Source organism: Lissotriton vulgaris, chromosome 10 (genome assembly GCF_964263255.1).
Source record: "Lissotriton vulgaris chromosome 10, aLisVul1.2, whole genome shotgun sequence".
Taxonomy (NCBI): domain Eukaryota; kingdom Metazoa; phylum Chordata; class Amphibia; order Caudata; family Salamandridae; genus Lissotriton; species Lissotriton vulgaris.
In genome coordinates, this window is record NC_141698.1 from 478,244,340 (window position 1) to 478,256,916 (window position 12,577).

The window sequence follows — 12,577 nt, forward strand, 5'->3', positions numbered from 1 at the left end:
AATAGATCTGAAATAATACACAAAAAGATTGTATCATAAAGGGTCCATCAGTTCTAGTGCACTCAGATAGCCACATCAAAAGCATTCAACATGTGCCCAGCCTTCGATGATGCGTGCTGCGTGCAGGCCGTACTAGGAGCAATGTCTGTTGCCATCAACACTGCATGATCTGCAATAGCAACACGATCTGAATTGTAACACTGCTGTCTGCAGTGTAGACCAGAGAGAACGGTCAGCAAGGGCCCACTGCCACGTAACGTGGACTTGAGCTGCCCAGTTTGTAATACACAAAGCGACAAAAAGCGTGTGCGGAGCCTGCGATGATGCGTATGCGTGGTGCAGAGAGAGCACACTGGAGCAATGTCTTTTGCCCACAGGACTGCGTCATCTACAATAGCGACTCGATCTGAATTGTGAACACTGCTGTCTGCAGTGTAAATTGAAGGCAGTAGTCACACAGGCATCCATGAATACTTTTTGTCACTTTCTCTTCACAAAATACAACAGCATAAGTTACAGAAAACTCTACAATAAATAAAACAAAACAATTTGAATGGTGATCTCTGCTGTCCACAGTGTATACTGTTATTCAGTGTTCTTTTCAACTACCAAGAAGAATTTGGTCATTGTACTAAACCTATAACTCATCTAAAAAAAGTTCTTCAAGCAAGTATACTAATAGGACATTGTGTATATTTCAATAGACGTTGTAGGTACTTGACTACTGTATTCTGTAATTAAACAATCACCACTTGATCTGAATTATGAGCTCTGCTGACCGCAGTGTTGGCCATAGGCAGTGGTCATTAATGCCTCACAGCCACGTGCCATTGGATTTGAAAGCACGGAGTTGGTTGCACCTGATCGGAGGGGGTACACAGAAATCATCACAGACTTTAACTTCTGACATCCTCAATCATAGAATCAAGACTTGTTTCCCTGTTCGGACCTGCTGTACCACGGTGTACTCCACCGACTGCTGTCAACCAAGCACAGAAATCATGTGCAGCAGTTAGCTACAGAAGCACAGAGTCTAATGCACCTCAACGGAGGGAGTTGTGTAAAATCAAGCAGCAAGTAATATCGGACATTGACCATTGTGGGGTCAAGACACTGTTCCACTGTTGGGACCTACAGTTGGTTGCACCTGTTCAAAAGGGAGTACCTTTATCTTAACTCTCAGATGCAGTTCTAACATCATCTATTGTGGGATCAAGACACTATTCCACTGTTGGGACCTAGTGTTGGTTGCACCTGGTCGAAGGGAGAACCTTCATCTCCACTCTCAGATGCAGTTCTAACATCATCCATTGTGGGATCAAGACACCGTCCCACTGTTTGGACCTAGAGTTGGTTGCACCTGGTTGAAGGGAGTACCTTCTTCTCCACTCTCAGATGCAGTTCTAACATCATCCATTGTGGGATCAAGACATTGTTCCACTGCTGGTACCTGTTGGACTACTGTGTTAGTATTATACAGAGCTCTCCATGGTGCTGGGCCTCAGGCTGGGCGCTGTGTGCCTGTGTCGTGGTAGCCAGCGTTGATCTCAGGAGCCTTCCGAGCTCACAGACCTCGTCCCAGGAATTTCTGCCGTCACTTGGTGGGCCCTCTTTCACATACAGCGGTGTTGAAAGGTGAACTGTGCGGCATATATGCGTCGCAGCGACCATGATGGTTTCTGAGTACCAGCAGGCTGAGAGCATCATTCATGCAGCCACCTTCACTCACTGAGTCAACCTCAAGGCGGTGTAAGCTGTGCAGACCTGGCAGAAACATTCGCCATTACGGAACAAAACCACATCCAGAGAAACGTGCCTTTTATTCATACACCTTTTTATTCATACCCCTACGCTAGCCTTGCGTACGCCGAGCCAGCCCACCAAGCTAAAGATTTGGTGAGGGGGGCACGTACGCGATATGTTTCCATAATCTTCCTTACTGACTGTACTATCATGGTTGCGTTCACTGTCTACTTCACTCAATATACCATCAGTGTATATTGACATGTACATGTCTGTGCTCTGCATACTCAAGTCTGTCCGGCACATCCCCTCAACACTTTGCATTGTATACTTTTATAATCGAGAATCGCTTGCCACCTTCGCACATACTTTGCTCCCAAACATCCCCGCATTCTGCATTGTGTGACAGAGGTGCCATGCCATGTTTGGTTTGTGTACATGGCTAGCCACGGTTTCCACAGTACGTAGTGTTGTTGTATCTGCTAGGTGTACATGTTGTTTGTCATGTTGTATGTGATTATATAAGGTAGCACGTTCATTCACGAGCAGTGGTTTCTCCCATTTACATATCTTTGTCTTAAAGAGGATACAGAACTTTTTCTCACAGGTGAAAAGTGCGACCACAATGGCAGTCATTCATTACTATGCAAGAATGTCCAACTGTGCGACGCTTCTAAGCTTACAACCCCTAATCTTGTGTGCTTTCTTAAAAGCACACCAACTCCCACAATCAGACCAACATTCACACAGCTTTCTAATGGCAGTTATCTGCTTCTCAACAACATGCACTCCTACGGAATGTGAGCTGGCATACCGCATGTCCTTACTGTTTCAAACCGAGTAACTTCCTGTGGCAATGTCTATTCCCACCCACACAAAGTAACTCCCAAACTTCAACTTGGCCTTCAATACCTACTTTGAAAACTGATTTAATTAAACTGACCAAACTGAAAGCGCTTATGTTCAGAACAGAAGTGTCCCTCACTTCTGCAAAAGAAATGTATCGACTGCAGATAGCATGAACTTCAAGTAAAATACAGTCCCTTTTAAATACGAACCTCCCATTACACTTTGTGAATTGTTACACAATTTTCAACACATCTCACACTCAAGGTCTGGCACACTTGTTTAGCACGGTCTCCACCGGCCTTGTCACAGGCTTTCAAACTGTTTTTGGTATAATACCAGACTTCATTCATTCGATCATCTCTGGAATAACAGGAAGAGTGCCCATAATTCTTGCTATCTTTGCGGCCCTCCTACTACTTTTTCCTGCTTGTAAAAAGTGACTGTGTTCCCTGTGGTAACAACCATGTCCGACAGAATATGCCTCTACGCGAAGCTACATCAATACCGTGAAAAAATGGAAAACCTTTTCGGCTGCCTGCCTCAATCTATTATCAGAGCCAGCTACAACATGACATTTATTTACACATATGCAATCTGCATACAACCATCTTTTGATTGCATTACTTGCCCATTCGACTGGCAAATGGATCTATGCCTTGCCAACTTCCTAACAATCGCTCCCGATATCCAGCAGGTAATGGAGTATCTTGAAAACCTTGAACTTGATTGTTCGGGCAGTGGAGCAATGGGGGATGCACTCCAAAAAGGTATTGTGGCGGAATGGTATTTCTGCACAGCCGCGAAAGATCTCCTGCATTGTGCAACCTTTGACAGCATTGCAGATTGCCTGCCAATTCAAATTGCCACTCCAACATTCGAGGAATATTACTGTCCTTTCGAGGATATCAATTGGATCTCTTCGCTTTTCACACATGATGGCAACAACGACCTCTTGGAACATGACGAATATCATGCCGCTGAAGATCTTCCGGACTGCAATCTCCAAGACTTGTAAGAAATTCACGTTATTCTTGGATTGATTTTTTCCAACTTTTGATTGACTTTTTCCTATACATTTTTTTATACACTTCAATTGAACTATTTTCATATAATAACTTTCTAAGTATGCTCAGGCATTTGAACTCTGTTTTCATTATTGCCTCTTACGTCTCCAGCCTAACCAGGAATGGGTGATGTATGGCCTATGCAAATATGCTATATACTTGCTAAATTAGCCTAAACCCAACATCCATTTTGAAACTATGTCTATTTGCGCACACGTCTCTCTGCCTGCCTGTTACCCACAAAGCCCTTTCACACAAAGTACCTCATCCTCAGCCTCGGATGTATGACATTACAACACATGCTTTTACCACACATGCTTTTACATCGCAACTTTTACAACGCATGCCTTTACAACGCATAGTGTTGAGGAGTGCTGGATAGTGAATAGTTTAATTTACTATTCCAACTCCAGTCCCCGTGGATAGTAGGGAAGGTGTTGGATAGTAAATTAAATCTATTCCCTATCCTAGAGCGCCCCCCAGCGCAATGAGTTGGAATGGTTTGCATTGTAAAAGTTGCGATGTAAAAGCACTGCGTGGTAAAGGCTGCGTTTTAAAGGATGTTTCCCTCAGCCTCTGCTCACGAGCTGGCGATCATGATCAAAAAACAAGACATTGTTTAGAAACTGGTTGGCACAGTGTGGTAATCGTATCCTACCTTTATTTTTATTATAGAATTTAGTTGTTCATGTCTTAATAGCTAATGTTTATGTCACATGGAACTGTAACATGTAATGTGGAATTCACTGATGCAGGAGCTTCGGTTTGAAAACAGCAGAAGTGGTTGGAGTTTGCCTCAGCTCGATGCCTTAGCTCTTTGCACAAGAATGTTTTTTTGAAAGAGCTGAACATAATAATGTATGCATTGACGAGAAGGGTACAGAATGTGCTTCTCAGAAGCGCAATGTTTGTGTTCATCCTCAAACTTCTGATGTGGGTAGAACTATTACCAATTCTGACACGCACCAGATTGAATCTACTGTAGAAGAGATTGCTGACTGTTCTACTTTTGATAATTTTGTGTTACAAAAAAGGAGTACCAGGGTACCTAAGAAGTTTGATGATTACATTTTGCAAATTTGTTTTCTTGAAGGATACATGTGGTAATTGTATCCTACCTTTATTTTCATTATAGAATTTAGAGTCATTCAGGTCTAAGAGGTATTGTTTATGTCACATGGAACTGTAACATGTTATGTGGAATTCACTGATGCAGGAGCTTATGTTTTAATACAGCAGAAGCGGTTAGAGTTTGCCTCAGCTGGATGCCTTAGCTCTTGCACCAGTGGGTCCATTTATGGTACTTAAATAAAGACACTTTTTATATAACTGTCAGACTCCATTACTTTATTACACACAGCCACTTTCTTAGACACACCTGACTTCACCATTTCTCTTCTGTGGCATTGCAACATTCTGCATTATATTCTTCACGATTACTTCTTTATTCCTGCTTGCTAAAACAGTGCATTGAGTCTTCTGAATGGTAGGGGTGAGTAGTACGCTTCCCACTCCATGTATAATATAAACACATGCTAACACGACTTACACAGGTATGCTAAAGTGGCCAGTATCCTACAGCACCCACAGCACATCACTTTGCAGCAATCAGCACACAGCTTAGGCTCACGGTTTTATCCCAGAGTCTTCAGACGGGTGCCAGTGAGTAGTTTGCTTCCCAATCCCGCTATAGTCTAAACGCACACTAACACCACCTGCACAGCTATGCTACAGCGGCCAGTATGCTACAGTAACCAGAGTACATCAGTTTACAGCACTCAGCTCAAAGATTAGGCACACGCTTTCATCCCGAGTGTACCGGCACCTCACCTCAGCACCCTCTCACTGTGGGCAAAACAGCACTTTCACCCCCTAACCCACCTCACAGAAGTCACACCGCTCCAACACTCCTCTTTCCTAATTTTTTCACCCTTTTTTCCCCTTACTCGCTTCAACAGAAACACAAAATGGCTGCCAACACTTCCTAGTTGCAACCATTCGCAGCCAATAACCAGCAAGCTCGGGCTTCTAACGCCTCAGCCAATCAGATGGCAGAATTCCCAAATATTTATATCTGTAAATTTCGATATTTCTCCAAAACTACTGAACAGATTTACACCACATAAACAAAAGTGTGCTTTCTAGACCAAGACCCTTCTCCCTGCCAAATTTGGGGGAATTCCGTTCACCCGTTCGACCTATAGCCTTGTCCAAAGTTTCCAATGGAAATTGCATAGAGAAAACACATTTTGGGACCCCACTTTTTTCTCAGCCCCCCCTTGATGAATCACCCCTGAACTTTAAACATAGGAGCTGATATGAACAAAGAGTTACTATGGAAATGTTCATGAAGATTCATCAAACGACGCCAAAGTTATAAGCAAAACAAAAAAAGCTCTTCCTAGGGTAACTTGGTCCTAACAATAACTACCTACTGGCAACCACCAGTAGGTAATTGTGAACGTGGGGTGACGGCGGGCTGGAAAAGCTGGCAAGGAGGACGGATATAGTGGGCAACATTGGTTCTTTTATTGCAACACAAAGTAGGTTTTCAGGGAAGCAGGGAAACAAAAACGTGGCTCCAAGGTAAGGTGTCTGGATCCTCTCGAGGTGGGGTTGGGTCTTGGGTCCTTGGGAAGTCGGGTTGCCCGGAAAAAGGGGAAGGTCCTCGGAGGTCAGGAAGAGAAAAGAAATAAGGAGCCGTTAGTCCTGCTGGGTTGTTATAATCACAACCGTTACCAACACCAGGGTGCTAGTGAGGAGCGCAGAAGAAGACCGTGAGGATAGGGAGTTGGGGAGGAGGCTTTTAGGGAGACAGGAAGATTGGTGTCTGGTGGAAGGCGTGAAGGAAAGGAAATAGTGCTGTACAGGGTGCCGGGTGCTTTACAGGAAATTACAGTGTTCTCAGATCCGTGCTTACAAGAGGGGGACTAAATATATATATACAGGGCACCTAATGTGCTTACTATGTACAGAGCACCTAATGTGCTTCAAGAAGGGGGTGGTTTGTTGGTACTCACATGCTCCGCCGCAACTCTCCGATGAGTTGCGGCCGCTCTTCAGCCACCACTTGGGGACTCCACCAGTCTTCCGTCCACACGTCTGCTTCTTCGTTCGCTTGTTCCTCCTCCGCAGTGGTCCGAGTCTCCTGCCACAAGATCGCTGCTCCGACGGCGTCTCTCTCTCCGCTTCCGTCTTTTCCCTGCTCCGATGCTGTAGGCGAGGCGGGATTTCAGGGGTCAGCGTGATGTGCTTCTGGTACGTGGCCTCCTCCGATTGGTTCCTGCAAAAAAGAGAGGGTCGGGGTTCTGGTTGTCAGGGTTGCTTCCAAGGACGCCTCGGGATGCGTTTCTGAGAAGGTCAGTCGTCCGAGGGGAGGAAGTCCCGGTGGGGTAAGTAGCGGGGTCGCATCATAGAAATATATGTATGTATGAGCAGATCTAGAGTGTCGCTGGTGTTGAGAGTGCTCTAACAGGAGCTGCTTGCCACCTAAACTTGAGAACAACCCAGAGTTCTCTCCTTCTTTTTTGCACTATTTTCTCTTTTTTGCATATATATATATATATATATATATATATATATATATATATATATATATATATATGTGTATATATATAAATATATATATATATATATATATTGTACCTACTGGCGGTCGCCAGTAGGTAGTTATAGTTAGGATTTTTTTCAATGTTAAATCTCAAAATTCTATTTGGAATAACTTTGGCGCCGGTTGACGAATCTGCCTCAAAATTTCCTCAAAATGGCCTCGCGGCGTTCCGGTCCTTCCCTGAAAGTTTGGGGGAGATTCGTCAAGCGGGGGCCGAGATAAAAGGGGGGTCCCAAAATGCGTTTTCCCCATGTTAATTTCCATAGGGCGGTCGATTTCACTTTTAGCCCGAACGGCTGAATGGATTTCCACCAAACTTAGCAAAATGTAGGGACTGGTAGCCCGATGTGCCTTTGCTATGTCTCAAGATATGTGCTCCAGTGGATTTTGAGTAATTAAGGTTAAAAAATATATATATATCTAGAGCAGCGCCCCGGTACGCGCACCGGGGGGCTTACCGGGCGCGCCACGTGACTTTCGTACGGAAAGCTGATTGGCTCTCGGGTGTCTGTAAACATTCTAAACAGTCTGGAGCGGCCGCCATCTTGTGTCTCGGTAGGATCGAGACACGAGAGGTGGCCAAAACAAAGAGGGAAATGACCATAAGGGGGCAGAGTAGACCCCCCCTTGACCCCCTAGGTTTGATGTGGGGGCCATAAAAGGGCCCCGCGGGGCAAAAAAAAACCCACATTTTTTTTTGATTTTCGCGGGGTGAGCGCCCGGTGCGCGTACCGGGGAGCGTACCACGGGGAAAAAGAATGACAGTTTTAAAAGTAGCTGTTTAAAAAAAAAAAAAAGTTTTGTTGTTTTTTTTATACATACACATACATATATATAAATGCATATGCATATATATATGCATATATGTGTATATGTGTGCGTGTAGAGAGAGGTAGAGAGGTAGAGGTGTAGAGGTAGAGAGGTAGAGAGGTAGCGGTAGAGAGGTAGAGATTAGTAGAGAGAGAAGAAGAGAGAGGTAGAGAGGTAGAGAGTAGAGAGTGAGTAATAGAGAGTAGAGAGTGAGTAGTAGAGAGTAGTAGAGAGCAGTAGAGAGAGTAGCAGAGAGTGAGTAGTAGAGAGTAGTAGAGTGAATAGTAGAGTGAGTAGTAGAGAGTAGTAGAGAGTGAGTAGTAGAGAGTGAGTAGTAGAGAGTAGTAGAGAGTAAGTAGTAGAGTGAGTAGTAGAGAGCAGTAGAAAGTGAGTAGTAGAGAGTAGTAAAGAGTGAGTAGTAGAGAGTGAGTAGTAGAGAGTGAGTAGTAGAGAGTAGTAGAGAATGAGTAGCAGAGAGAATAGTAGTGAGTAGTAGAGAGTGAGTAGTAGAGTGAGTAGTAGAGACTAGTAGAGAGAGAGTAGAGAGTGAGTAGTAGAGAGTAGTAGAGAGTGAGAAGTAGAGAGTGAGTAGTAGAGAGTAGTAGTGAGTAGTAAAGAGTGAGTAGTAGAGAGAGAGTAGTAGAGAGTGAGTAGTAGAGAGTAGTAGATAGTGAGTAGTAGGGAGTAGTGAGTAGCGAGTAGTAGGGAGTGAGTAGTAGAGAGAGAGTAGTAGAGAGTAGTAGAGTAGTAGAGAATGAGTAGTAGACAGTGAGTATTTGGGAGTAGTGGAGTAGGAGAGAGTAAGTAGTAGAGAGTAGTGGAGAATATTCCAAAGTTTGGCACAGCACCACTTTCACAATGAGTCCAATCAAATCATATCACTTAGAGTCCTTATTGAAGCACTGAATCTTGGTGTATATTCAAATGCTTTTATTTTCCTTAAGTTTATATACCACAGCCAGCCGAAAGGTTTCGTTCTGTACAACAGAACTTCTTCAGGGCGTTCTTATTTCCTTCAAGTTATGTCGGTATCCAGTTGTCATATAACTAGATATTTCTTCCAAATGTTAGACGAGACATAAGTATATTCTTATTCAAAGTGACTAGGTATCAATTTTACACACACAATTCGGGCAGACTTGAGTAATTTATAGCATCCTCAAAGTCAGTCTTTCAAAAATTCCAAAGTATAGGACATGATAATCCAAATCCAAATGTTTCTCAAGAAAAGTCATTTTCAATCGTTCGGAATATCGGTGTTTGGGCAGATATGACCCAGGGACCCCCAGTATGCAAGGGGAATTAGTCCCCCCTCTGCAAACGCGCCAGTGGCCTGCGTTGCAGAGAGGTGTAAAAAGGGTTGTGGCTTCATTACACCTCTCTGCAATGCAGTCCCCTGGCGCATACTGGAGGTTCCAGGTGGGCTAATTGGCCCCCAGGGGCCCCCAGTATGCAAGGGGAATTAGTTCCCCCTCTTCAAACATGCACGGGGGCTGCGTTGCAGAGAGGTGTAAAAAGGGTTGTGGCTTCATTACACCTCTCTGCAATGCAGTCCCCTGGCGCATACTGGAGATTGCTGGTGGGCTTTCAGGTCTTATATAGTTAGGAATTAGCATTAAAAAAAACTTTGAAATTCACTGAAAAAACCATAGGTTTCACACCAGTTATAGTTAGGAATTAGCATTTAAAAAACCTTTGAAATTCACTGAAAAAACCATAGGTTTCACACCAGTTATAGTTAGGAATTAGCATTTAAAAAACCTATTAAATTCACTGACAAAACCATAGGTTTCACACCAGTTATAGTTAGCTGGAAATTTTACTGACATAAAACCATTGAAATTCCCACGTTATAGTTAGTTGGACTCACTATAACTTGCGCGCCTGCAATGCACTGCTGATGACGTCACATATTACATGACTCATGACATGGTCAGTGACATCACTCATGACATCACTGATGACACCATCCTTGTGACAGAGTGACAGACCTAATTTCAGTGTAATGTAACGCTTGAAACACATATTCAAAAATAGAAACAAACATTTTCAAAAAAATGGAGATACCCAAACCAGTAACAACAACCAATTCAGTAATTCCACCATCTATATACACATCCACTCATTCACCAACAGTTCTACATAGTCACTCATACATATATTCACTCATCATATGTAGTGAAACACCTATACATCCTGTTACACACCGACAGTCATCCAAAAGTTACTCACACACATAATCACACATGCAAATAAACTATTGAACATCCATTTATTTGCATATACAGCTATACACACACTACCACCTTACTTCTAAGGAAACTTACACATACTTACTCTCTTAAACAATCACTTATAGAAACACATACTTATTTAAACAAGAACTCTTTCAATCTCTCACTCTCACATATACTCACTTATATACATCAATACTCACATATACTAGATTAAAACATATGTAGTTACTGATAAAGACACTAGTGAGACAGTCATTCACTCACTAACACACACATATACACACTCATCCACCCATACAGTCCAGCACATATGCTGTCTTCAAAACGCATACAAACAGTGAGTCAGTCATTGATGCATCTATGTGCTAAGTAACACCCCCACCAAACCATACAGACACTCATACTGATACTAAAAAAAAATCTAATAACCCATATACACACACATGTAGCTACTCACCAACCCATGCAGCCACTTATACACAAAGTGAAACACTGATACAAACATTTAAATATTTAAACAATACTCGCTAATATATGTATTCACTAAGATACACTTAATAAGCCAGTTAACCAATCAATTTAAAATAAAAAAAACATTCATTAAGACACTTATTTAAACATTTATTCTTCCATCGACCTTTACATATACATATATAAAACATATTTATTTTTCAGAAAGACACACATTCACTGGATGGTGTCATCAGTGATGTCATGAGTGATGTCACTGAGTGATGTAATATGTGACGTCATCAGCAGTGCATTGCAGGCGCGCAAGTTATAGTGAGTCCAACTAACTATAACGTGGGAATTTCAATGGTTTTATGTCAGTAAAATTTCCAGCTAACTATAACTGGTGTGAAACCTATGGTTTTGTCAGTGAATTTAATAGGTTTTTTAAATGCTAATTCCTAACTATAACTGGTGTGAAACCTATGGTTTTTTCAGTGAATATATATATATATACACACATAGATATATATACATATATATATATATTTATATATATATATATATACACATAGATATATATACATACATCATTGTGTGTATGTAATTGTGTGTCCATGTGCAAAGTTCTACATTGGAAGTACCATCTTCCCGATAAAAAGGCGAATTCTTTAGCACATGAGAGCAATTAAGAATGCTGATATGTCCTATGCCACTGCACGTCATTGGTTGCGTGTCCACAACAGTGATGTTAACCAATTTTCCTTTTTTGGTATTGATAGAGTTCCAGCGAATCCCAGAGGGGGTAACCGTCTCAAACAACTGCGTGTCCTGGAATCCCGGTATATCATCCGTCTGGACTCGAGAAACCCTTTTGGTTTGAACGAGGATGAGGAACTGTACGTGCACATTGGCTAAGAACCTTATGTTGAGCCGGAAGATCTGCCTTTTAACTGCACCAGTTCCACTACTGTCCCATTCAGTGCCTTTTGCCCGGATCCCTCCACCTGGGCTTCTGTGTTTGCAATTTCCCCTAACTCACACGAAACCTGCACAGAGAGGGCCCTCTCTGATGCAGGTTAGCTTATTTCAACATCACATTCAAGCTTAGATTCTTAGACCTCAAATTACGCCAATGCCAAATCCACTCTCTGGTAGACACGGGGACAATATTGCACCGGTATCAGAATAAAATGACCTTTCACGGGCACTTCCCTAATTCCACAATTTTATTTTTCACAATCACACCAAACTGTCTGATTATGGTTTGTCTGGCTAGGCAAACCTCAGGCAGCACAGGGTTCACGTTTTGTATAGTTCACGGGGCTGAAAGAAGAATTTTGGCACCCTTTCACCCTTAATTTTTCTTTTTTCTTTTATTTTAATTTGCCTTTGGAGTGGCTCCTCCATGAATTTGGAGCAGTCCATCTATGATTTGAGGGAGACTCCCCTCCGTAGAGGATTCATAGATTCATAGTTTTAATTGTCTAAATTTCATTAAATTTCTAGACTACTACTGAACTACTCATTTTTAACAAAAATGAATTGGCCACTTGGCCGTGACCCATTTCTCATTCCAGCCCTATCCAACCTAATTTGGGGCCGGCTCAAACAGATAGAGAATTGTGACAGCAACAATTGGTCTCCAGACTTTTTGAGAGAGTATAGGCCACTTGGCCTTTATGCATAATTTAATTCCATTACCAGGTTGAACCAGAGACTTACATGGACTGTGCATGTAATAATGTGACAATTTGGAAAATTGTATGAAATATATTCGTGCCTTTGATATAATTTAATTATATGTTGTGTTT